This window comes from Anomaloglossus baeobatrachus, chromosome 10 (assembly GCF_048569485.1).
Source record: "Anomaloglossus baeobatrachus isolate aAnoBae1 chromosome 10, aAnoBae1.hap1, whole genome shotgun sequence".
Classification (NCBI taxonomy): Eukaryota; Metazoa; Chordata; class Amphibia; order Anura; family Aromobatidae; genus Anomaloglossus; species Anomaloglossus baeobatrachus.
The window spans coordinates 46,133,753-46,160,311 of record NC_134362.1 but is presented as its reverse complement, the minus strand read 5'-3'; the positions used below and the strand labels follow the sequence as shown (position 1 = coordinate 46,160,311).

Genomic DNA, 26,559 nt, shown 5'->3' with positions numbered 1-26,559 from the left:
TGGTTTCACTGGGGATCGAACCCCGGACCTTCTGCGTGTAAAGCAGACGTGATGACCACTACACTATGAAACCTGACGAAGGGCTGCAGAGTGTTGGCTGTTGGAGCTCATTTTTGACAACCCCGGATTGAATTCCACATATATATATATATATATATATATATATATATATAAAATTTATTTTTTTATATATACTTATACTGTATATATACACAGTGTGCAATAAAGTATATACATATACATATATATATATATATATATATATATATATATATATATATATACATATATATATATATATATATATATATATATATATATATACATACTAGCTGTACTACCAGGCTTCGCCCGGGTTAATAACTGGAGACAACAGCACCAGGGACAGGTAAGTATAGAAGTACATGCTGTACGTGTAATAAAATGATTTTCTATACTCACCTGTCTCCAGCGCTGCTCTTTTCGGCGCTGCTGTCACTTGCTTCTCAGTCCCGCTTATTTATGCTCATGCATATTCACTGTATCGCAGACCCAGAAGCAGCAGCAGCAGCAGCGGAGACAACAACATCAGGGACAGGTAAGTATAGAAGTACATGCTGTCCGTGTGCTATCACAGATAGCACATGGAGAGAACCCACACTGTGGACTGTGCAAAACGTGTGTGTTTTGCACAGATGTGTGAAAGAGGCCTTACGCAATGTTTTTCCTGCCAAGAGATGCAGAAATTTCTGAGGCAAATACTTGAAGTGTGCACATACACTAAAGGGTATGTTCCCACATTGCAAATTTTCTGCACCAAAAATTGCATCACTTGGCAGGATAAATGCTGCGGAAAAAAATGTGCATTTTTTATGAGTTTTTTTATGCATTGTGTTAGGAAAAATGCTGGAAAAAAGAAACAATAGACAACTCGATTGTTTGGTGCAGTTTTTTTTCTGCACCAAAAACTGCAAGGAAAAAAAATCTGCACCGTGTGCACAGGACTTCAGGATTCTCATAGACTTTGCTGGGATGCATTTTACCTTGCAGATTGATTCAAATGTACAAGAAAAATCACATAAAAATGCCCATATAGTGTTTTTGAAGTGCTTTTTTCCGCAGAATAGAAGCTGTGTTTGAAAGTACCATAGCAAACTATAAGATTTCAGAAATGTCATACACACACTTGCTTTTTTTCCATGACAATTTAAGAACAGCATTGTTTTGTTTTATTTATTTATTTTATTATTTATTATTTATTTATTTTTTATTTATTTATTTATTTATTTTTAAATCTGCAGCATTTTTTTCACCCATAGAATCTAAAGAGTAAATGCAAAAACACAGCAAAGCCTGTTTTGGTGACTAAAACCAACTTTATTAAATATTTTATAATTATTTACCTTTATTAGGCTAGTTTCACACTTGCGTTGAACGGTATCCGTTGCATTGTGTTGTGTAACGGATGCAACGGATGTGTTGCATATAGTGGCACAACGGATGCAACGGATGCTGCAAAACAACGCAATTCGTTTTAATTTTTTTTTTTTTTTACAGTTTTACCAGCGGCAGACTATTGTGAACGATCAGCTGATCGCTCCCTGCAGCCGGCCGCCGGGTGATCAGCTGATCGCTCCCAGTAGCCGGCCGCCGGGTGATCAGCTGATCGCTCCCTGCAGCCGGCCGCCGGGTGATCAGCTGATCGCTCCCAGTAGCCGGCCGCCGGGTGATCAGCTGATCGCTCCCAGTAGCCGGCCGCCGGGTGAGCAGCTGATCGCTCCCTGCAGCCGGCCGCCGGGTGATCAGCTGATCGCTCCCAGTAGCCGGCCGCCGGGTGATCAGCTGATCGCTCCCAGTAGCCGGCCACCAGGTGATCAGCTGATCGCTCCCTGCAGCCGACCGCCGGTGATCAGCTGAGCGCTGTCACTTGCCGGCCGCCGGGTGATCAGCTGATCGCTCCCTGCAGCCGACCGCCGGGTGATCAGCTGAGCACTGTCACTTGCCGGTGCCCGGGCATGCCAGCGGGCGGGCGCTCAGCTGAGCGCTGTCACTTGCCGGCGGCCGGGCATGCCAGCGGGCGGGCGCTTAGCTGAGCGCTGTGACTTGCCGGCGGCCGGGCATGCTGGCGGCTGGTCGTTCAGCTGAGCGCTGTCGCTTGTCGACGGCCGGGCGCTCAGCTGAACGTTCGGCCACCGCGAGCCAAAATAAAGTTTGATTTAAAAAAAAAAAAAAAAAAGAGCATGCGCAGTGGAATCCAGAGGATTCCGCTGCTCAAAACAACGTTACATGCTGTGTTCCTCCCGCTGGGCGGAAGCAAGGGAGCGTCGCCCAGCGGAAGCAACGCAGGTCCTTTTGGTACAATCCGTCACCCATACAAGTCTATGGGAAACAGCGGAATTCGTTAACAGATTCCGCTGTTTTCCAAAAGGGCGGATTGTAACGGAAGGAAATAAATGCAAGTGTGAAAGTACCCTAACAGGTTCATGAAAGCGTAAAACTAATTGGTTTCACTGGGGATCGAACCCAGGACCTTCTGCGTGTAAAGTAGACGTGATAACCACTACACTATGAAACCTGATGAAGGGCTGCAGAGTGTTGGCTGGCAGAGTAGAATATTGACTGCCAGGGATTTACTACTGGATGTAAAGTTTGGTTAATGACAAGTTCATTATTTGTTTTTATTACATATTTTACCATTATTTTTTTTTCCAACAATGTGATTTTCCTTAAAATGAAGTTGATATTGAATGTGTTACTTTGGTTTCTACATAATTTGTTCTTTTCTACATAGTTTGTTCTTTTCTACATAGTTTGTTCTTTCTGTAAAACAGATGGGACTATTTTGCTTTGATAATGGTCTTGTTATGAAAGGAATGATATTTTTTGGGAGTGAATTCAACATCATTCTTGTAATTTTCAATTATATTTTTGTACTAAAATTATTTGAAAAAATTCACCTTCATGGCTTCATCGGGCGTTGAAGCCGAGAGTCTATCCAGCAGCTATAATTTTTTTCAATTTTAAGATTTTATTGATTTTCAAGAAAACACAGAGCACTTAACAAATCAGCACATGAAGTGCCAACACTGACATATACACTTGCCTAAGTGCCTATAGCTCAGAAGAGAGAAACAGGAGGAGGGAGAAAAAAAGATGTAGCAACTGGAATGAGAGCGAGAGAGAATCACCCTCTGGAGCAGATCCAAAAAGTTGTTAGAACTCTGAACACGTGAATCAGCACTCCAGAGAACGAGCCCCAAGAGAGCCCCTGAGGTATAGTTGTATCCCAGATAGCCACCCCTATCTTAGGATAGGCTGATATAATGGGGAGGAGAGGAAGGCCTTCCAGTGGAACTATTTGGTGGCAGCACTAGCTTATTTTTGATGGGATTGCGCCACCAGGGTCTCCATACCATAAATTAGAGAAATCTTCTCAAACCATTCCTCTAATGAAGGAGGGTCAGGGGACCTCCAATGATGCAGGATTATTGTCTTAGCTGCTTGTAATAGATGGTTTAGCAGAGATTTTTTTATAGGTGGCCTTGGACATTGGAAACGTGAACTGAAGCACCGCCTCTGAAGAGACAGGCACCGAAAGATCTAAGATTTCTTTTACTATCCTGAGTTCCCCCTGCCAGAACACTCGACGTGTCGGACAAGACCTCCATACCTGAGTTTCTCCTGCCAGAACGCTCAAAGTGTCGGACAAGACCACCATATATGAGACATGGTACCCTCCTCCAACGCCAGCAAAGACTAGACATCCCCAGGAACCACCTCTGCAGAACCGCAGGAACCCGATACCATCCAGAGACAATCTTGAAACTCGTCTCCTGAGATTTTGTCACCATTATAGATTTGTGGAACAAGGAAAAACACATCCCATTGTTATTGCGTGAAAGTGAGGTGGACTTCGAGTTCCCAGGCTCCGCAGAAGGGGGGAGGCATTCTCCATCTATCTACAGTTAATAAACCATAGAGGACTGATATAGAATGGGCCGGCCTAGAGGAGGCAGTGCATAGTTCTTCAAACCCTGAAAGAAGGCTAGCAGCTATAATTTTGACTACTATGTAAAAACCCCAAAAAATGACATTGCCTTGTTAATCCCTGCATGACATTTGACATAAGTTTATGTCATGGTTGGTAAGGGGAACCTGGAAAAAGATTTCAAGCTGTTCCATGCGGAGCTTATGGGCTCAGGAGTAGTGATGGGCAGACTTAGACTGTAAAGGCTAGATTTGTGTGGGTTCAAAAGTACCCAAACACCAACCCTGGGCCTGGATTTCTCAGGGAACTCTGGGTAACGATCCAGGTCTGGAAACTGGGGTAATTAAAAAAAAACAAAACGTGAAAGCAGGCTCATTAAACATTTTTTTAAAATCTGCAGCATTTTTTCACCCATAGAAATCAAAGAGTAAGTGCAAAAACACAGAAAAACCTGTTTTGGTGGCTAAAACGTTACTGTTCTAGGATCTGATCGGATGGTACTGCTTGGTCTTTCAGATCCTGGCTGTAGGGGAAAAAGGAAGCTCAGTCGAAAGCATGGGCTATGGAAAAATGGCGGCTGAACACACCCACGGCTGTGAATTGGGCAGCCCACATAGGCGTTACCATTTCAGTTGTAATAAAACTAAAGGGGTCGGAATTCGACTACTATCGCCTATGTCCATGAGGTGCTGTAAATTGAGCCTGCACTGTCATGCTAAAACTTGGAATGTAAAATGGCAGCTCCATTGCCAGCTTTATAAAAACTGAAAGACATCTCTATTTAAAGCAAGATAACATTATAACTGGATGTTATCTTACAAGTTATCATTGTTTGGATTATATAAATCTGCGACACCTTCCCTTAATGGTTTCACTGGGGATTGAACCCAGAACCTTCTGCGTGTAAAGCAAAAGTGATGACCACTACACTATGAAACCTGATGAAAAGCTGCAGAGTGTTGGCTGTTGGAGCTCATTTTTGACAACCAGGGATTGAATTTCATATATATATATATATATATATATATATATATATATATATATATATAAAATTTATTTATTTATATATACTTATACTGTATATACACACAGTGTGCAATAAAGTATATACATGTATATATATATATATATATATACTAGCTGTACTACCAGGCTTCGCCCGGGTTAATAACTGCTGTTAACTAAATAGAATGTATTAACAAAAATGTATTCTGCACACAAAAACCACAAAACAAATACATATGAATGTAATTATTAAAAGGCAAAAACTAAGCTAATAGAAGCATTTCACAACATATATTTCAACACCACAGATATTCCACACAGATTTAACTAAATTGGCCAAATAATATGCTCCGTCTGTCTCTTTCCAGGTCTGTCTCTTTCCCCGTCTGTCTCTGTCTGTCTCTTTCCAGGTCTGTCTCTTTCCAGGTCTGTCTCTTTTCAGGTCTGTCTCTTGCCAGGTCTGCCTCTTTCCAGGTCTGTCTCTTTCCAGGTCTGCCTCTTCCCTCGTCTGCCTGTCTCTGTCTCTTTCTTTGTCTCTATCTCTCTGTTTTATTCACCATCTGTTTCTTTCCAGGTCTGTCTCTTTCCCAGGTCTGTGACTCGCCCACCCCAGGGCTATGGGACACCCGGTGCCGGGCCGGACTAGTCCGGAGGTAGTCAGTGGTGGCTGGGCCCGGCTCCGTGGCCCTGGTGGGTGTCAGTAAAATATGTGGCTGGAATTAAAGTTTGTGTTCGTGACGCCACCTGTGGTATGCGGCTAATAAGCCGCCGCTGCTGTATGAGGCCTCCGGGGGATGATATGGCAGCAATGGTGGTACTACTCCCCACAGGTGGAGAAGTGCCCCGGGGCACAGTTGGTGCTTATGAGTGTCTATGCAGATGAAATAACAGAGGCAACTCCAAGGGTGCAGTTTCAAGTTCTTTACTCACAATTCTTGTCAAGGCCGGCAGGAACCCTTGGACTGCTGGGACCACTGTCAGGGACCTCCGCCGTTTCTGGGTGATTCTTGGAGCAAAACCCGGTGCCCTTCTCTTAAGTGTCTCTGTCTTCAGCTGTCTCCTTAAACCTTGCCTTTGTAGGATAAACCTGGCTCGGCCTCCACAACAGCCTCCAGGCTGGGGGGTCACCTGTCGGCTGATTAGCCCTTTTCTGAAGTTCTGCTGTTGGCTGTGGCCCGGGGAGTTTACAACATTCCCTGGGCCTCGGTTTTTACTGCTTGGAGATGATTTTGCACTCCTCCGGTTTCTAGGGACCGTTCCCTGCTGCAGCTTGATCCCTCCACCGATGTTCCTGTGGAACATGCCACCGCAGCTCTAAACTGCCCCGACAGCTATACAGACTACCCGTGGCCCTGGGATTCCTTCTGTTCTCTGCTTGGTGTCACCTGGACCCTCTGAGTCCCAGGATCTTCACCAGGAAGCGTCTCTTTCTTTCCTTAGCTCCTGACTGACTTGGAGCTTTCTTCCTTTCTCTCCTCCTTGCCTGCCTCCTGCAGGCCTCCTCCTCCTTCCCCACTCTCTTTCTATCTTATAGGAGCAAGGATGGGTCTTACGGCCCCTCCCAGCATGCAGCATGGGAGGTTTTCTGCCACTATCCCTGGTCCCAGTGTGTTCCTAGCAATGGGTGTAGTGTGGATTTACCAGGGGACCGATGTTCACTCCCTTCCTCACCCAGAATGGGGCATCACACCGCTGATGGGGTGCAATGACCTGTGGCGACGGAAGCCTCAGGGGCGCCACTTTCCCCCACAGCGAATCCCAGCACGTCCTCGGGCTGAAAAGACAACAAAACATGTGGGAGAAACTGCAGAAACATTTTTGTTATGCATAACATAAAACAATAAAACATTTCTTCCCTTTATGGGAGGCACAAATTCTTGAACGTTGCAAACTTTCTTATAAAGAAACATCTAAATGTGCACTTTCAGTTCATTACACAGTTTGGGCACTTCCCCCATAATTCTGGTAGGGGGCACAACAGGTGCAACTATATACATTCTTGGCTACAACAAGTCCAGTAGCCTGGCAGTTTGTTTCTTTTTCAATCAACAAAAGTGCAAAAAAACTCAACCAGCAACTAAGTCCAGTGGCCTGGTTACACAGGACACATAAGACATCACATTCACCGGGGCCCACATTCCAGTTCTGTGGCCCGGTAACACATACACATGGGGGGTGACATCTTCAAAAAGTACACGGGGCAGTAAGGCAGGAAAGGGTGTCATCTTCAAAAAGAACATTAGGGCAGCACAAAAGGGACATCTTCACAAAGAATGAGGGGCTGACAGGGGCTATATACAGTTCAGCATCTTCTTACTTCTTTACATGTCGGGATTCTTCTCCGGCTCCCCACCTGGCAGCAGGTAGACAGCGGTTAGCACAGTCTGCGTCTGCTGGTCTTGGCGGGCCGCGCCTGGCATGGCGGCGGCCTGAATTGGAGTCGCTGCTGTGACCGATTCTTGACGGGCCGCACCTGGCGTGGCTGCGGCCTGGGCTTGGCGGGCCGCATCTGCTGCGTGGATTAACGTCACCGCTGCGGCGGGATCTTGCTTGTCCGAGCGGGGTATCGCTGCTGGGGCCTGAGCTGGACGGGCCGGGCTTGGCGTCGCTGCTGCGGTGTGGATGGGCGTCGCTCCGGCGGCGAAATCTAGGCGGGCCGCACCTGGCGCGGCTGCGGCCCAGATCGGCGTCGCCGTGCCGGGCGTCTCTCCGGGGACCGCGGGCATGGCAGCGGGGGTTGGGGCTCTCACGCCGACAGGGGCATTAAATGACTCACCCCTCAGTAGCATCGCTGGTGTTCTGGTGGTCGCTGGCCTGCTGCAGGGTGCTGGTATCGGAGCTGCGGTGGTGGCACGCGCGCCTGCAGGAGGACTGGGCAGGAACCCCACCTGGCAATCCGGGCTCCGCCGGTTGGGGGTGACACTCTCTTTACCCGGCTCTGCAGCGGCTGCTGGACCTTCTCCGCTCTCCAGGACGCAGGACACCACCCGGTTCTGAGGTGCGTGTCCCGGCTCGGCCACTCCTCCTCTGGCCGCTCGTTGCTCGGCGTCCATCATCTTAGCTTCTTCACGCGCCATCTTTTCTTCCTCCGCTCTCCATCACGGGCACTGCTTCGCGCTCTTTCTGGGCAAGACCAAGGGGACGGGGCTTCTCTTCGCGCCCTTTCTTCTGGCACGCCCCTCTTCTTCCCGCTTTCTGTAGTGCTAATGGCGGCAGTTTTCACAGTAAAACACAGGCTATTTCATGATTCTTCAGGCGCACAGTACCCGGTGTAACCGGGCACGAAATCCTGTTCGTGACGCCAAAGTTGACTCGCCCACCCCAGGGCTATGGGACACCCGGTGCCGGGCCGGACTAGTCCGGAGGTAGTCAGTGGTGGCTGGGCCCGGCTCCGTGGCCCTGGTGGGTGTCAGTAAAATATGTGGCTGGAATTAAAGTTTGTGTTCGTGACGCCACCTGTGGTATGCGGCTAATAAGCCGCCGCTGCTGTATGAGGCCTCCGGGGGATGATATGGCAGCAATGGTGGTACTACTCCCCACAGGTGGAGAAGTGCCCCGGGGCACAGTTGGTGCTTATGAGTGTCTATGCAGATGAAATAACAGAGGCAACTCCAAGGGTGCAGTTTCAAGTTCTTTACTCACAATTCTTGTCAAGGCCGGCAGGAACCCTTGGACTGCTGGGACCACTGTCAGGGACCTCCGCCGTTTCTGGGTGATTCTTGGAGCAAAACCCGGTGCCCTTCTCTTAAGTGTCTCTGTCTTCAGCTGTCTCCTTAAACCTTGCCTTTGTAGGATAAACCTGGCTCGGCCTCCACAACAGCCTCCAGGCTGGGGGGTCACCTGTCGGCTGATTAGCCCTTTTCTGAAGTTCTGCTGTTGGCTGTGGCCCGGGGAGTTTACAACATTCCCTGGGCCTCGGTTTTTACTGCTTGGAGATGATTTTGCACTCCTCCGGTTTCTAGGGACCGTTCCCTGCTGCAGCTTGATCCCTCCACCGATGTTCCTGTGGAACATGCCACCGCAGCTCTAAACTGCCCCGACAGCTATACAGACTACCCGTGGCCCTGGGATTCCTTCTGTTCTCTGCTTGGTGTCACCTGGACCCTCTGAGTCCCAGGATCTTCACCAGGAAGCGTCTCTTTCTTTCCTTAGCTCCTGACTGACTTGGAGCTTTCTTCCTTTCTCTCCTCCTTGCCTGCCTCCTGCAGGCCTCCTCCTCCTTCCCCACTCTCTTTCTATCTTATAGGAGCAAGGATGGGTCTTACGGCCCCTCCCAGCATGCAGCATGGGAGGTTTTCTGCCACTATCCCTGGTCCCAGTGTGTTCCTAGCAATGGGTGTAGTGTGGATTTACCAGGGGACCGATGTTCACTCCCTTCCTCACCCAGAATGGGGCATCACACCGCTGATGGGGTGCAATGACCTGTGGCGACGGAAGCCTCAGGGGCGCCACTTTCCCCCACAGCGAATCCCAGCACGTCCTCGGGCTGAAAAGACAACAAAACATGTGGGAGAAACTGCAGAAACATTTTTGTTATGCATAACATAAAACAATAAAACATTTCTTCCCTTTATGGGAGGCACAAATTCTTGAACGTTGCAAACTTTCTTATAAAGAAACATCTAAATGTGCACTTTCAGTTCATTACACAGTTTGGGCACTTCCCCCATAATTCTGGTAGGGGGCACAACAGGTGCAACTATATACATTCTTGGCTACAACAAGTCCAGTAGCCTGGCAGTTTGTTTCTTTTTCAATCAACAAAAGTGCAAAAAAACTCAACCAGCAACTAAGTCCAGTGGCCTGGTTACACAGGACACATAAGACATCACATTCACCGGGGCCCACATTCCAGTTCTGTGGCCCGGTAACACATACACATGGGGGGTGACATCTTCAAAAAGTACACGGGGCAGTAAGGCAGGAAAGGGTGTCATCTTCAAAAAGAACATTAGGGCAGCACAAAAGGGACATCTTCACAAAGAATGAGGGGCTGACAGGGGCTATATACAGTTCAGCATCTTCTTACTTCTTTACATGTCGGGATTCTTCTCCGGCTCCCCACCTGGCAGCAGGTAGACAGCGGTTAGCACAGTCTGCGTCTGCTGGTCTTGGCGGGCCGCGCCTGGCATGGCGGCGGCCTGAATTGGAGTCGCTGCTGTGACCGATTCTTGACGGGCCGCACCTGGCGTGGCTGCGGCCTGGGCTTGGCGGGCCGCATCTGCTGCGTGGATTAACGTCACCGCTGCGGCGGGATCTTGCTTGTCCGAGCGGGGTATCGCTGCTGGGGCCTGAGCTGGACGGGCCGGGCTTGGCGTCGCTGCTGCGGTGTGGATGGGCGTCGCTCCGGCGGCGAAATCTAGGCGGGCCGCACCTGGCGCGGCTGCGGCCCAGATCGGCGTCGCCGTGCCGGGCGTCTCTCCGGGGACCGCGGGCATGGCAGCGGGGGTTGGGGCTCTCACGCCGACAGGGGCATTAAATGACTCACCCCTCAGTAGCATCGCTGGTGTTCTGGTGGTCGCTGGCCTGCTGCAGGGTGCTGGTATCGGAGCTGCGGTGGTGGCACGCGCGCCTGCAGGAGGACTGGGCAGGAACCCCACCTGGCAATCCGGGCTCCGCCGGTTGGGGGTGACACTCTCTTTACCCGGCTCTGCAGCGGCTGCTGGACCTTCTCCGCTCTCCAGGACGCAGGACACCACCCGGTTCTGAGGTGCGTGTCCCGGCTCGGCCACTCCTCCTCTGGCCGCTCGTTGCTCGGCGTCCATCATCTTAGCTTCTTCACGCGCCATCTTTTCTTCCTCCGCTCTCCATCACGGGCACTGCTTCGCGCTCTTTCTGGGCAAGACCAAGGGGACGGGGCTTCTCTTCGCGCCCTTTCTTCTGGCACGCCCCTCTTCTTCCCGCTTTCTGTAGTGCTAATGGCGGCAGTTTTCACAGTAAAACACAGGCTATTTCATGATTCTTCAGGCGCACAGTACCCGGTGTAACCGGGCACGAAATCCTGTTCGTGACGCCAAAGTTGACTCGCCCACCCCAGGGCTATGGGACACCCGGTGCCGGGCCGGACTAGTCCGGAGGTAGTCAGTGGTGGCTGGGCCCGGCTCCGTGGCCCTGGTGGGTGTCAGTAAAATATGTGGCTGGAATTAAAGTTTGTGTTCGTGACGCCACCTGTGGTATGCGGCTAATAAGCCGCCGCTGCTGTATGAGGCCTCCGGGGGATGATATGGCAGCAATGGTGGTACTACTCCCCACAGGTGGAGAAGTGCCCCGGGGCACAGTTGGTGCTTATGAGTGTCTATGCAGATGAAATAACAGAGGCAACTCCAAGGGTGCAGTTTCAAGTTCTTTACTCACAATTCTTGTCAAGGCCGGCAGGAACCCTTGGACTGCTGGGACCACTGTCAGGGACCTCCGCCGTTTCTGGGTGATTCTTGGAGCAAAACCCGGTGCCCTTCTCTTAAGTGTCTCTGTCTTCAGCTGTCTCCTTAAACCTTGCCTTTGTAGGATAAACCTGGCTCGGCCTCCACAACAGCCTCCAGGCTGGGGGGTCACCTGTCGGCTGATTACCCCTTTTCTAGAAGTTCTGCTGTGGGCTGTGGCCCGGGGAGTTTACAACATTCCCTGGGCCTCGGTTTTTACTGTTTGGAGATGATTTTGCACTCCTCCGGTTTCTAGGGACCGTCCCCTGCTGCAGCTTGATCCCTCCACCGATGTTCCTGTGGAACAGGCCACCGCAGCTCTACAGCTACCCATGGCCCTGGGATCCCTTCTGTTCTCTGCTTGGTGTCACCTGGACCCTCTGAGTTCCAGGATCTTCACCAGGAAGCGTCTCTTTCTTTCCTTAGCTCCTGACTGACTTGGAGCTCTCTTCCTTTCTCTCCTCCTTGCCTGCCTCCTGCAGGCCTCCTCCTCCTTCCCCACTCTCTTTCTATCTTATAGGAGCAAGGATGGGTCTTATGGCCCCTCCCAGCATGCAGCATGGGAGGTTTTCTGCCACTATCCCTGGTCCCAGTGTGTTCCTAGCAATGGGTGTAGTGTGGATTTACCAGGGGACCGGTGTTCACTCCCTTCCTCACCCAGACTGGGGCATCACACCGCTGATGGGGTGCAATGACCTGTGGCGACGGAAGCCTCAGGGGCGCCACATCTGTCTCTTTCCCCGTCTGTCTCCCCGTCTCTTTGTCTGTGTCTTTTCCTGTCTGTCTCTTTCCCTGTCTGCCTGTCTTTGTCTGTCTCTATTTCTCTGTCTCTTTCCCCGTCTGTCTCTATCAAGGTCTGTGTCTTTCCCCATTTATCTTTGTCTGTCTCTCTGGCTGTCTCCTCCTTCCCTGTCTGCCTGTCTCTGTCCCTGTCTGCATGTCTGTCTGTCTCTTTCCCCATCTGTCTCTTTCCAGGTCTGTCTCTGTCTGTCTCTTTCCCCGTCTGTCTCTGTCTGTCTCTTTCACCATTTGTCTCTGTCTGTCTCTATCTGTCTGTCTCTCTGTCTGTCTCTGTCTGTCTCTCTATCCGTCTCCCCACCGACATCTTATTACCTTACATATAAGCTTCTTATACTATAAATGTCTTTTGTTCCTATAGCAACCAATCACAGCTCCTACTAATAACCTGTAGTTCTAGGCTCCATTTACTTTAATGAAGGCATTTTTTTTGGAGAGTAACTGTAAAGTGCGGGGTTACATTTTCCTGTCAAAACATAGTCTGTGACGTTCCCTGGGTCACATGAGGTGTCTGTGCAAAATTTTATAATCTTGCGTTTAGAGGAATGATATATTTTGAGAGTGAATTTAACACGATCATTGTAATTTTGGATAATTTTCTTTCCAGTTGAAATGTTTTCATCGGCCATAAAAGCCGGGACTTTCCGTCTATTCAGCAGCTATTATTACTAACACGGTATAAAATCCCAAAGCCTTTTTTTTGGTACAAACATAGTAAACTGCTACAGACTCAACTTTACACATTGAGTAAATTAGTAAGGGCCTGTGCACTCAGTGGAGATTTGTCACAAAATCTGATTTTCTATATTCACCTGTCTCCAGCGATGCTGTCTTTGGTGCTGTTGTCACTTGCTTCTGGGTCCCGCTCATTATGCTCATGCATATTCACTGCACTGCAGACCTGGAAGCAGCAGCAGCACCGGAGACAACAGCACCAGGGACAGGTAAGTATAGAAGTACATGCTGTACGTGTAATAAAATGATTTTCTATACTCACCTGTCTCCAGCGCTGCTCTTTTCGGCGCTGCTGTCACTTGCTTCTCAGTCCCGCTTATTTATGCTCATGCATATTCACTGCATCACGGACCCAGAAGCAGCAGCAGCAGCGGAGACAACAACATCAGGGACAGGTAAGTATAGAAGTACATGCTGTCCGTGTGCTATCACAGATAGCACATGGAGCGAACCCACACTGTGGACTGTGCAAAACGTGTGTGTTTTGCACAGATGTGTGAAAGAGGCCTTACGCAATGTTTTTCCTGCCAAGAGATGCAGAAATTTCTGAGGCAAATACTTGAAGTGTGCACATACACTAAAGGGTATGTTCCCACATTGCAAATTTTCTGCACCAAAAATTGCATCACTTGGCAGGATAAATGCTGCGGAAAAAAAATGTGCATTTTTTATGAGTTTTTTTATGCATTGTGTTAGGAAAAATGCTGGAAAAAAGAAACAATTGACAACTCAATTGTTTGGTGCAGTTTTTTTTCTGCACCAAAAACTGAAAGGAAAAAAAATCTGCAACGTGTGCACAGGACTTCAGGATTCTCATAGACTTTGCTGGGATGCATTTTACCTTGCAGATTGATTCAAATGTACAAGAAAAATTACATAAAAATGCCCATATAGTGTTTTTGAAGTGCTTTTTTCTGCAGAATAGAAGCTGTGTTTGAAAGTACCATAGCAAACTATACGATTTCAAAAATGTCATACACACACTTGATTTTTTTCCATGACAATTTAAGAACAGCATTGTTTTGTTTTATTTATTTATTTTATTATTTATTATTTATTTTTTATTATTTTTATTATTTTTTTTTTTTTTAAATCTGCAGCATTTTTTCACCCATAGAATCTAAAGAGTAAATGCAAAAACACAGCAAAGCCTGTTTTGGTGACTAAAACGAACTTTATTAAGTATTATTATAATTATTTTACCTTTATTTCAGGTTCATGAAAGCGTAAAACTAATTGGTTTCACTGGGGATCGAACCCAGGACCTTCTGCGTGTAAAGCAGACGTGATAACCACTACACTATGAAACCTGATGAAGGGCTGCAGAGTGTTGGCTGGCAGAGCAGAATATTGACGGCCAGGGATTTTCTACTGAATGTAAAGTTTGGTTAATGACAAGTTGTTTTTTTGTTTTTATTGCATATTTCACCATTGATTTATTTTTTTTCCAACAATGTGATTTTCCTTAAAATGAAGTTGATATTGAATGTGTTACTTTGGTTTCTACATAGTTTGTTCTTTTTTACATAGTTTGTTCATTTTTACATAGTTTGTTCTTTTCTACATAGTTTGTTCTTTCTGTAAATCAGATGGGACTATTTTGCCATGAGAATGGTCTTGTTTTTAAAGGAATGATGTTTTCTGAAAGTGAATTCAACATCATTCTTATAATTTTCAATTATATTTTTGTACTAAAATGTTTTGAAAAAAATCACCTTCATGGCTTCATCGGGCGTTGAAGCCGAGAGTCTATCCAGCAGCTATAATTTTTTCAATTTTAAGATTTTATTGATTTTCAAGAAAACACAGAGCACTTAACAAATCAGCACATGAAGTGCCAACACTGACATATACACTTGCCTAAGTGCCTATAGCTTAGAAGAGAGAAACAGGAGGAGGGAGAAAAAAAGATGTAGCAACTAGAATGAGAGGGAGAGAATCGCCCTCTGGAGCAGATCCAAAATGTTGTTAGCACTCTGAGCACATGAATCAGCACTCCAGAGAACGAGCCCCAAGAGAGCCCCTGAGGTATAGTTGCATCCCAGATAGCCACCCCTATCTCAGGATAGTCTGCTATAATGGGGAGGAGAGGAAGGCCTTCCAGTGGAACTATTTGGTGGCAACACTAGCCAATTTTTGATAGGATTGCACCACCAGGGTCTTTATACATTAAATTAGAGAAATCTTCTAAAACCATTCCTCTAATGAAGGAGGGTCAGGGGACCTCCAATGACGTGGGATTATTGTCTTAGCTGTTTGTAATAGATGCCTTAGCAGAGATTTTTTACAGGTGGCCTTTGACATTGAAAACATGAACTGAAGCACCGCCTCTGAAGAGACAGGCACTGAAACGTGATTTCTTTTACTATCCCGAGTTCCCCCTGCCAGAACACTCGAAGTGTCGGACAAGACCACCATACTCGAGTTGCCCCTGCCAGAACGCTCGAAGTGTTGGTCAAGACCACCATACCCGAGTTCCCCCTGCCAGAACGCTCGAAGTGTCGGTCAAGACCACCATACCCGAGTTGTCCCTGCCAGAACGTTCGAAGTGTCGGACAAGACCACTATATATGAGACATGGCACCCTCCTCCAACCTGCAATGCCAGCAAAGACTAGACATCCCCGGGAACCACCTCTGCAGAACCACCTCTGCAGAACCGCAAGAACCCAATACCATCGAGGGACAATCTTGAAACTCGTCTCCTGAGATTTTGTCGCCATTACAGATTTGTGGAACAAGAACAACACTTATCCCATTGTTCTTGCATGAAAGTGGTGTGCAGTTCGAGTTTCAAGGCTCCGCAGAAGGGGGGGGAACCTCCGTCTATCTACAGTTAATAAACCATAGAGGACTGATATAGAATGGGCCGGCCTAGAGGAGGCAGTGCATAGTTCTTCAAACCCTGAAAGAAGGCTAGCAGCTATAATTTTGACTACTATGTAAAAACCCCGAAAAATGGCATTGCCTTGTTAATCTCTGCATGACATTTGACATACGTTTATGTCATGGTCAGTAAGGGGAACCTGGAAAAAGATTTCAAGTTTTTCCATGGTGAGCTCATGGGCTCAGGAGTAGTGATGGGCAGACTTGGAGTGTAAAGTCTAGATCTGTGTGGGTTCAAAAGTACCTGAACACCAACCCTGCGCCTGGATTTCTCAGGGAACTTTGGGTAACGATCCAGGTCTGGAAACTTGGTGTAATTATAAAACAAAAAAAAAAGAGGGGCAAACAGGCTCATTAAACATTTTTTTAAATCTGCAGCATTTTTTCACCCATAGAAATCAAAGAGTTAAGTGCAATAATACAGCAAAACCTGTGTTGGTGCCTAAAACGTTACTGTTCTAGGTTAAAAGGCAAAAACTAAGCTAATAGAAGCATTTCACAACATATATTTCAACACCACAGATATTCCACACAGATTTAACTAAATTGGCCAAATAATGTGCTCCGTCTGTCTCTTTCCAGGTCTGTCTCTTTCCCCGTCTGTCTCTGTCTGTCTCTTTCCAGGTCTGTCTCTTTTCAGGTCTGTCTCTTGCCAGGTCTGCCTCTTTCCAGGTCTGTCTCTTTCCAGGTCTGCCTTTTTCCTCGTCTGTCTGTCTCTGTCTCTTTCTTTGTCTGTCTCTATCTCTCTGTTTCTTTCCCCATCTGTTTCTTTCCAGGTCTGTCTCTTTCCAGGTCTGTCTCTTTTCAGGTCTGTCTCTTGCCAGGTCTGCCTCTTTCCAGGTCTGTCTCTTTCCAGGTCTGCCTCTTTCCTCATCTGCCTGTCTCTGTCTCTTTCTTTGTCTGTCTCTATCTCTCTGTTTCTTTCCCCATCTGTCTCTTTCCAGGTTTGTCTCTTTCCCAGGTCTGTCTCTTTCCCCGTCTGTCTCCCCGTCTCTTTGTCTGCCTTTTCCTGTCTGTCTCTTTCCCTGTCTACCTGTCTTTGTCTGTTTCTATTTCTCTGTCTCTTTCCCCGTCTGTCTCTATCAAGGTCTGTGTCTTTCCCCATCTATCTTTGTCTGTCTCTCTGGCTGTCTCCTCCTTCCCTGTCTGCCTGTCTCTGTCCCTGTCTGCATGTCTGTCTGTCTCTTTCCCCATCTGTCTCTTACCAGGTCTGTCTCTGTCTGGCTCTTTCCCCGTCTGTCTCTGTCTGTCTTTTTCACCATCTGTCTCTGTCTGTCTCTTTCACCATTTGTCTCTGTCTCTATCTGTCTGTCTCTCTGTCTGTCTCTCTGTCTGTCTCTCTCTATCCGTCTCCCCACCGACATCTTATTACCTCACATATAAACTTCTTATACTATAAATGTCTTTTGTTCCTATAGCAACCAATCACAGCTCCTACTAATAACCTGTAGTTCTAGGCTCCATTTACTTTAATGAAGGCATGTTTTTTGGAGAGTAACTGTAAAGTGCGGGGTTAAATTTTCCTGTCAAAACATAGTCTATGACGTTCCCTGGGTCACATGAGGTGTCTGTGCAAAATTTTATAATCTTGCGTTTAGAGGAATGATATATTTTGAGAGTGAATTTAACACGATCATTGTAATTTTGGATAATTTTCTTTCCAGTTGAAATGTTTTCATCGGCCAAAAAAGCCGGGACTTTCCGTCTATTCAGCAGCTATTATTACTACCATGGTATAAAATCCCAAAGCCTTTTTCTTGGTACAAACATAGTAAACTGCTACAGCCATAGTTACACATTGAGTAAATTAGTAATGGCCTGTGCACACGGTGGAGATTTGTCACAAAATCTGATTTTCTATACTCACCTGTCTCCAGCAATGCTGTCTTTGGTGCTGCTGTAACCTGCTTCTGGGTCCGGCTCATTATGCTCATGCATATTCACTGCACTGCAGACCTGGAAGCAGCAGCAGCACCGAAGACAGCAACACCAGGGACAGGTAAGTTTAGAAGTACATGCTGTCCGTGTAATAAAATGATTTTCTATACTCACCGGTCACCAGCACTGCTGTCTTCGGCACTGCTGTCACTTGCTTCTCAGTCCCGCTTATTTATGCTCATGCATATTCACTGCATCTTGGACCCAGAAGCAGCAGCAGCGCTGGAGACGTCAGCATCAGGGACAGGTGAGAATAGAAGTACATGTAATAAAATGATTTTCTATACTCACTGTCTCGACCGCGGCTGTCACTTGCTTCTCGGTCCCGCTTATTTATGCTCATGCATATTCACTGCATCATGGACCCAGAAGCAGCAGCAGCAGCGGAGACAACAACATCAGGAACAGGTAAGTATAGAAGTGTACGCTGTCTGTGTGCTATCACAGATAGCACATGGAGAGCACCCACACATACACACCCACACTGTGGACTGTGCAAAACGTGTGTGTTTTGCACAGATGTGTGAAAGAGACCTTACGCAATGTTTTTCCTGCCAAGAGATGCAGAAATTTCATTTGACGTGTGCACATACCCTAAAGAGCATGTTCCCACATTGCAAATTTTGTGCACCAAAAATTGCATAACTTGGCAGGAAAAATGCTGTGGAAAAAGATTCTTTTTTTGCATTGTGTTAGGAAAAAATGTTGGAAAAAAGAAACAATTGACAACTCAATTGTTTGGTGCAGTTTTTTTTCTGCACCAAAAACTGCAAGGAAAAAAAATCTGCAACGTGTGCACAGGACTTCAGGATTCTCATAGACTTTGCTGGGATGCATTTTCCCTTGCAGATTGATTCAAATGTACAAGAAAAATCACATAAAAATGCCCATATACAGTGTTTTTGAAGTGCTTTTTTCTGCAGAATAGGAGCTGTATTTGAAAGTACCATAGCAAACTATGAGATTTCAGAAATGTCATACACACACTTGCTTTTTTTCCATGACAATTTTAGAACAACATTGTTTTGTTTTATTTATTTATTTTATTTTTTATTTATTTATTTATTTTTTTTAAAATCTGCAGCATTTTTTCACCCATAGAATCTAAAGAGTAAATGCAAAAACACAGCAAAGCCTGTTTTGGTGACTAAAACCAACTTTATTAAATGTTATTATAATTATTTTACCTTTATTACAGGTTCATGAAAGCGTAAAACTAGTTGGTTTCACTGGGGATCGAACCCAGGACCTTCTGCGTGTAAAGCAGACATGATAACCACTACACCATGAAATCTGATGAAGGGCTGCAGAGTGTTGGCTGGCAGAGCAGAATATTGACTGCCAGGGATTTACTACTGGATGTAAAGTTTGGTTAATGACAAGTTCATTATTTGTTTTTATTACATATTTTACCATTATTTATTTTTCCAACAATGTGATTTTCCTTAAAATGAAGTTGATATTGAATGTGTTACTTTGGTTTCTACATAGTTTGTTCTTTTCTACATAGTTTGTTCTTTTCTACATAGCTTGTTCTTTCTGTAAATCAGATGGGACTATTTTGCCATGAGAATGGTCTTGTTATTAAAGCAATGATATTTTTTGAGAGTGAATTCAACATCATTCTTGTCATTTTCAATTATATTTTTGTACTAAAATTATTTGAAAAAATTCACCTTCATGGCTTCATCGGGCGTTGAAGCCAAGAGTCTATCCAGCAGCTATAATGTTTTTCAATTTTAAGATTTTATTGATTTTCAAGAAAACACAGAGCACTTAACAAATCAGCACATGAAGTGCCAACACTGACATATACACTTGCCTAAGTGCCTATAACTTGGAAGAATGAAACAGGAGGAGGGAGAAAAAAGATGTAGCAACTATAATGAGAGGGAGAGAATCGCCCTCTTGAGCAGATCCAAAAAGTTGTTGGAACTCTGAACATGTGAATCACCACTCCAGAGAACGAGCCCCGTGAGAGCCCCTGAGGTATATTTGTATCCCAGATAGCCACCCCTATCTTAGGATAGTCTGCTATAATGGGGAGGAGAGGAAGGCCTTCCAGTGGAACTATTTGGTGGCAACACTAGCTTATTTTTGATGGGATTGCGCCACCAGGGTCTCCATACAGTAAATTAGTGAAATCTTCTCAAACCATTCCTCTAATGAAGGAGGGTCAGGGGACCTCCAATGACGTGGGAATATTGTCTTAGCTGCTTGGAATAGATGCCTTAGCAGAGATTTTTTATAGGCGGCCTTGGACATTGGAAACATGAACTGAAGCACCGCCTCTGAAGAGACAGGCACCGAAAGATCTGTGATTTCTTTCACTATCCCGAGTTCCCCCTGCCAGAACACTCGAAGTGTCGGACAAGACCATCATATATGAGACATGGTACCCTCCTCCAACCTGCAACGCCAGCAAAGACTAGACATCCCCAGGAACCACCTCTGCAGAACCCGATACCATCGAGAGACAATCTTGAAACTCGTCTCCTGAGATTTTGTCACCATTATAAATTTGTGGAACAAGGAAAAACACATCCCATTGTTCTTGCGTCAAAGTGGTGCGCAGTTCGAGTTCCCAGGCTCCGCAGAAGGGGGGAGGCATTCTCCATCTATCTACAGTTAATAAACCATAGAGGACTGATATAGAATGGGCCGGCCTAGAGGAGGCAGTGCATAGTTCTTCAAACCCTGAAAGAGGGCTAGCAGCTATAATTTTGACTACTATGTAAAAACCCCGAAAAATGACATTGCATTGTTAATCCCTGCATGACATTTGACATAAGTTTATATCATGGTTGGTAAGGGGTACCCGCAAAAAGATTTCAAGTTGTGCCATGGCGAGCTTGTGGGCTCAGGAGTAGTAATGGGCAGACTTTGACTGTAAAGTCTGGATCCGTGTGGGTTCAAAAGTACCCAAGCACCAAACCCGGGCCTGGATTTCTCTGGGTAATGATCCAGGTCTGGAAATTGGGGAAATTAAAAAAAAAAAAAGGGGAAAGCAGGCTTATTAATCATTCTTTTAAATCTGCAGCATTTTTTCACCCATAGAAACCAGAGAGTAAGTGCAAAAACACAGCAAAACCTATTTTGGTGACTAAATCCAACTCTATTAAATATTATAACTATTTTACCTTTATTACAGGTTCATAAATCCTTATAGTTTCACTGGGGATCGAATCCAAGCCCTTCTGCGTGTAAAGCAGATGTGATAACCACTACACTATGAAACCTGATGAATGACTGCTGAGTGTTGGCTGCCAGAGCAGGATATTGACCGCCAGGGACCATTTTGTGCTGGATGAAAACTTTGATTAATGAAAGTTCATTAATCTCTCCAACCAAGAGATTTTGCTTAAAATGAAATTGATATTGAATTTGTTACTTTGGTTTCTACATAGTTTGTTCTTTTCTACATAGTTTCTTCTTTTCTACATAGTTTCTTCTTTTCTACACAGTTTGTTCTTTGTGTAAATCAGATGTGACAATTTTGCCATGAGAATGATCTTGTTTTTTATGGAGCAATATATTTTGAGAGTGATTTCAACATTATTCTTGTAATTTTCGATTATTTTTTTCTACTGAAGTGTTTTGAATTCATCGAATTCATGTCTTCATCGGGCGTTTAAGCTGGGTATTTCTGTCTATCTAGCGGCTAGTCAAGGCAATCTAAGGTCATCATGACATCTTTTGGGTCTGCCATCTACAGTAGCCTGTTAGACCATGCCAGGAACATAGTCTAATAGGTGTTCTGTCAGTGTCTCATTGACAGGTATAATATAATGCAATGCATCTGTATTGCAATACATTATACCAGCAGTTGGACTAATAAAATTTAAATTAGAGGGACTGGGTGAAAAAACTGTGAAAACAAATTGAAAAAACTAAACAAAAATTCCCAAATAAATAACAAAAAAAAAGCCAATAAATGAATATATTTATGTAAAAATATAAACAAAAAAAGTACACATATTTGGTATTGCTGGAAAGACCCAATCTGTAAAACTGTCACACTAGTTAACCTCTTCAGTGAACACGATAAAAAGAAATATCGAAAACTATATTTTTTCCTCATAGAACTAAAAAGAGTGGAATAAAATGCAATAAAAAAGTCATATGTAAATAAAAGTTGTACCTCTGAAAATGTCATCTTGTCTCACAAAGCAGACGTACAGCTCCAGCAGCAAAAAAAATAAAAAAAGCTACAGCTCTCAGAATACAGCAATATAAAAATGTTTTTTTTCTAAGAAATTATTTTTGTTGTTTCAAAGCGGAAAAAGCATAAACAAAAACAATATAAATGTGTTATTGCTATAACTGCACAGACACGAAGAATAAAACTGTCATCATTTTTACGACACGGTAAACTGTGTAAAACTTGGGTCCCCAATTCCAGTCCTCAAGGGCCGCCAACAGTGTATGTTTTAAGGATTTCCTTAGTATTGCACATGTGATAATTTAATCACCTGCACAGTTGATGATTCCAACACCCATGCAATGCTAAGGAAATCCTGAAAACATGCACTGTTGGCGGCCCTCGAGGACTGGAGTTGGGGAACCCTGGTGTAAAAAAACAAACAAAAAACTATTCCTGAATAGCTGTATCTCCTTGTTTATGACTCTCGAAAAGCAGAATAGAAAGCAATAAAAAATATTATGTGGCTCAAAATGGTACAAATAAAACCTCCAATGAATCCGTCAAAAAAAACAAGCCTCTGTTGGCAGAAAAATAATAAATACTATAGCCTTCAAAATTCGGTGATGCAAAAAACCTTTATTTTGTAAAAAAAAAAGAGTTTTTTAGTGTGATCGTAGCCAAATCTAAAAAAACTAAATAAATCTGTAATCGATGACCTGAGGAATAAAGTCTCCTGATCACGTATACCTCAAGATGAAACGTGTAAAAAGATTACGCAATCCCTGCCACAGCCAGTTAAATCACGATGTCAGATTTTGACAGCGTGATCTAAGCGGATAGTAGGCGCAGGTGGATCTCTGATCCACCCTCACCTGTTAGCCGCACGTCTTCTGATCGGATCAGCAGACATGTGCGGAGATTACCATGGGCTTGCTGCCAGTGCCTGCGGTAACTGGGGGGAGTGACCTTGGACGTATATATACGTCCAAGGTTGTGAAGGGATTAAAGTAGTGTACAGATGACAAGAAACAGGGAGACATTACATTGTTTATGCCAATAAAAGGTAACTGTTATAGATAATTTATGCGCAGGGAGTAATTTATGTTTGGACTGTAGCAAAGTGTTTTTCTGTTTCATGTGAATATTAGAATCGTCTAAAATGTACTGAAAACATTGATACAGCTCAAAGGAATTTGAGGGAATTAAACTTTTTGTTGTGAAAACCTAAACTAATTGGTTTCACTGGGGTTGAACTCAGGACCTCGTGTATGTAAATCATACGTGGGGACCACTATACTGTGAAACCTGAAGGAGGACTGCAGATTATTGGCTATCAAAGCAGAATTTTGACTGCCAAGGACATTTTTATCTTGAAGGTAATTAAAGTTTGGTTAATGACAAGTATGAAGACTCAGCGTCTGGCCACTTGTGTGGGGGGTGAACTGTTTTTAATTAGGCCAGACATATGATTCGTTTGCTTCATAAACCAAGAAGTTAGCCATTGTCTAATGTCAGACTGATCGGAGCACTATTGGTTTTATATGAGTATTGCCTGAGCCCTTCTGACTACATTCAGGGAAAAATTATGCAATCGGATTCAAACAGCGACCAATGAGAGAGTAGTCATGTCTACCAATGCTTTTTTTCTGCACAGGAAAGCCTTTTTTTGGGGATTAAAATCAACTTTATTAAACATGTACTGTAGGCAATCACACATGTATTCCGCACCAAAAAAAGCAGCTTAAAAAATGCAGCAAAAAATCCACTGAAAACGTGGCAAAATCTGCATTTTGAATGCAACTTTTGGCTGCAGCAAAAAAAAAAAAAAAAAGAAAGAAAAAAAAAAAAATGCAGCAAAGATGATTCATGTGAACATAGTCCAACAAGGTATTTCTCTACTTCAGGTTCTTCTTAAATAAAAGTTCTAAAAGCAAAGATCAAATTTTATGTTCTAACTCAAGAAATTAAAGCAGAGAATATGATGAGTAAAATAGAAAATCTTAAAGAATGTCATAAAATTTAACTTATTGATGTCAAATCACTTAACTGCCATGGAAAACTTTACACCTGAGTGAATTTATTTATGACCAGTATCAATTATTTTAGTTTTATTACAGGTTAATGAAAGTATAAAATTTAATGGTTTTACTGCGGATCGAACACAGGACCTTCTGCGTATAAAGCAGACGTGATAACCGCTACACCATGAAACCTGATGAAGTACTGCAGAGTGTTGGCTGCCAGAGCAGAATATTGACTGCCAGGGACCATTTTCTGCTAGATGAAAAGTTTGGTTAATAACAAGTTTATTATTTCTTTATATTAGAAATTTAACCAGTTTTATTCCAACCGAGAGATTTTGCTTAAAATAAAGTCGATATTGAATTTGTTGCTTTGGTGTTTACATAGTTCTTTTCTACATAGTTTGGTCTTTTCTACATAGTTTGTTCTTTTCTACATAGTTTGTTCTTTTCTACATAGTTTGTTCTTTCTGTAAATCAGATGTGACTATTTTGCCATGAAAATGGTCTTGTTTTTAATGGAGCAATATATTTTGAGAGTGAATTTAACATCATTCTTGTAATTTTGGATTATTTTTTTCTACTAAAATTTTGTGAAAAGATCAACTTCACTGCTTCATCAGGCATTGAAGCCAAGTGCTCCTTTCTATCTAGCAGCTGTAATTATGACTACCTTATAAACTCCCCCCATAAAAGTGACATTGCCTTGTTAACCCCTTCATTTTTTACATAAATTTACGTCATGGTCGGGAAGGGTTTCCAGCAAAATGATGTAAACTTAAGCTATGGTGAGCTTGTGGGCTCAGGAGCTATGCCTGCACGATTGCCAACAGGAGCTTAGTAAGCGATAGGCAAACTTCTGCTGTCACAGCCAGCTCTGGTGCCCATGCTGTCCCTGCTTGTTTAACCCCCTAAAGGCCAAAATTAATAGCGATCGCAGCAATTAGGCTAGGAGAGGGAATGCGCTCCCTCCCCCACCCAATTGGGACCCCTGCAATGTGATCATATGGGTCTGAGGGTAATCACAGCAATCCAAGGTCATCATGACAACTTATGAGTCTGCCTGCTATGTCGGCATGTTAGACTATGCCAGGAACATTGTCTAATAGGCGTTCTGTCAGTATCTCTTTGACAGGTATAATGTATTAAATATTACACATCTGCGTTGCAATACATTATACCAGCAATCTGACTAATAAAAGTTAAAGGAAAGCGATCAGGTGAAAAAACAGTGAAAACAAATTGAAAAACAGGATGCGCTCCCTCTCTCACCCAATCAGGACTCCTACGATGTAATCATGAGGGCGTGAGGGAAGTCAAGGCAATCTGAGGTCATCATGACAACGTTTGGGTCTGTCAGCTACAGTAGCCTGTTAGTCCGTGCCAGGAACATGGTCTAATAGGTATTGTGTCAATGTCTCACTGACAGTTATAATATGGTATCTTCTGTATGTAAAGCAGATGTAATGACTAGTGATGGGCAAGCACTAAAATGCTCGTTACTCAAGTGGATCAATTTTGAATGCTCAGGTGCTCGTCTTAAAGGGAACTTGTCAGCAGAAATTTCGCCCAAAACCTAAAAGATTCCCCCTCTGCAGCTCCTGGGCTGCATTCTAGAAAGGTCCCTGTTATTATTGTGCCCCATGTGAGACCAAAATAAAGAGTTTATAAAGTGGTACCTTTTTGTATGCAGATTCTGTAAATGTGACACGGGGGCGGGCTCTCTGCCGTCCGTTATTCTGCCTCCTGGTCCTGTATGCCGCCCCCCATCGCTCCTTTCCATAGCTGATGCACCGCCCACTGCTCCAGCCATCCCCGCGCATGTCCAGTGCCAGTCTCACAGGACTGAGCAGTGTGACCGCTGGTGACGTGTGCGCAGACAAGTGATTATGGGCGGGGCTGTGATTGTTATCAGCAAGTACCCGCCCATAATCTCGTGAGCGCGCAAACCTCTCCAGCGGTCACACTGTGCTCAGTGTAGATGCTAGACTGTATGGGCTGCTTCCAGGGATGACGGCCCTTTGTCACGTGATAGTATTTTGAACACGCCCCTATCACGTGACAAAAGGGACGTCATCCCTGGAAGCAGCCCATACAGTCTAGCATCTACACTGAGCACAGTGTGACCGCTGGAGAGGTTTGCGCGCTCACGAGATTATGGGCGGGTACTTGCTGATAACAATCACCGCACTGATAACCGCACTGATAACCGCACTTTCCTCTATTACTCCAGCGTTATGCGCAAGCGCTCGCTGGCCAGATGACCGGACGTCACCTGCTGCTGAGCAGGATGGGAAAGAGGTGACGTCCGGTCATCTGGCCAGCGAGCGCTTGCGCATAACGCTGGAGTAATAGGGGAAAGTGCGGTCACGAGGTTATGGGCGGCACTTGTTGATGACACTCACAGCGCCGCCCATAACCTCGTGCCCGCGCAAAGCGTCACCAGCGGTCACACGTGCACACAGTGCATGGCACCGCTACAGTGGAACAGCGCATGCAGGGGACCACGGGCACCCAGGGGCGGCGTCCTGAGCTTTGAAATTCAGCGTTCGGGGGCGGCGTAAATCTGCTGGAGGACAGCAACGGACCCCAGGCAGCCCGCCCCCATGGAAGATTTACGAAATTTGCATAAGAAAAGGTACAAGTT

At 45.0% G+C, this 26,559-nt stretch overlaps 6 non-coding genes across 6 annotated transcripts; all 6 read right to left on the bottom strand.

Annotated features, from left to right (window-relative positions):
- Positions 1 to 73, bottom strand: TRNAV-UAC (transfer RNA valine (anticodon UAC)). Its single transcript has one exon. It is a non-coding gene; the product is annotated as a tRNA-Val (tRNA).
- A 2,408-nt stretch (positions 74 to 2,481) lies between these two features.
- On the bottom strand, positions 2,482 to 2,554 carry TRNAV-UAC (transfer RNA valine (anticodon UAC)). The gene has a single exon. It is a non-coding gene; the product is annotated as a tRNA-Val (tRNA).
- A 2,279-nt stretch (positions 2,555 to 4,833) lies between these two features.
- On the bottom strand, positions 4,834 to 4,906 carry TRNAV-UAC (transfer RNA valine (anticodon UAC)). The gene has a single exon. It is a non-coding gene; the product is annotated as a tRNA-Val (tRNA).
- Positions 4,907 to 14,161: 9,255 nt separating this feature from the next.
- Positions 14,162 to 14,234, bottom strand: TRNAV-UAC (transfer RNA valine (anticodon UAC)). Its single transcript has one exon. It is a non-coding gene; the product is annotated as a tRNA-Val (tRNA).
- A 4,734-nt stretch (positions 14,235 to 18,968) lies between these two features.
- On the bottom strand, positions 18,969 to 19,041 carry TRNAV-UAC (transfer RNA valine (anticodon UAC)). Its single transcript has one exon. It is a non-coding gene; the product is annotated as a tRNA-Val (tRNA).
- Positions 19,042 to 24,031: 4,990 nt separating this feature from the next.
- TRNAI-UAU (transfer RNA isoleucine (anticodon UAU)) lies at positions 24,032 to 24,104 on the bottom strand. Its single transcript has one exon. It is a non-coding gene; the product is annotated as a tRNA-Ile (tRNA).
- Positions 24,105 to 26,559: the final 2,455 nt, after the last annotated feature.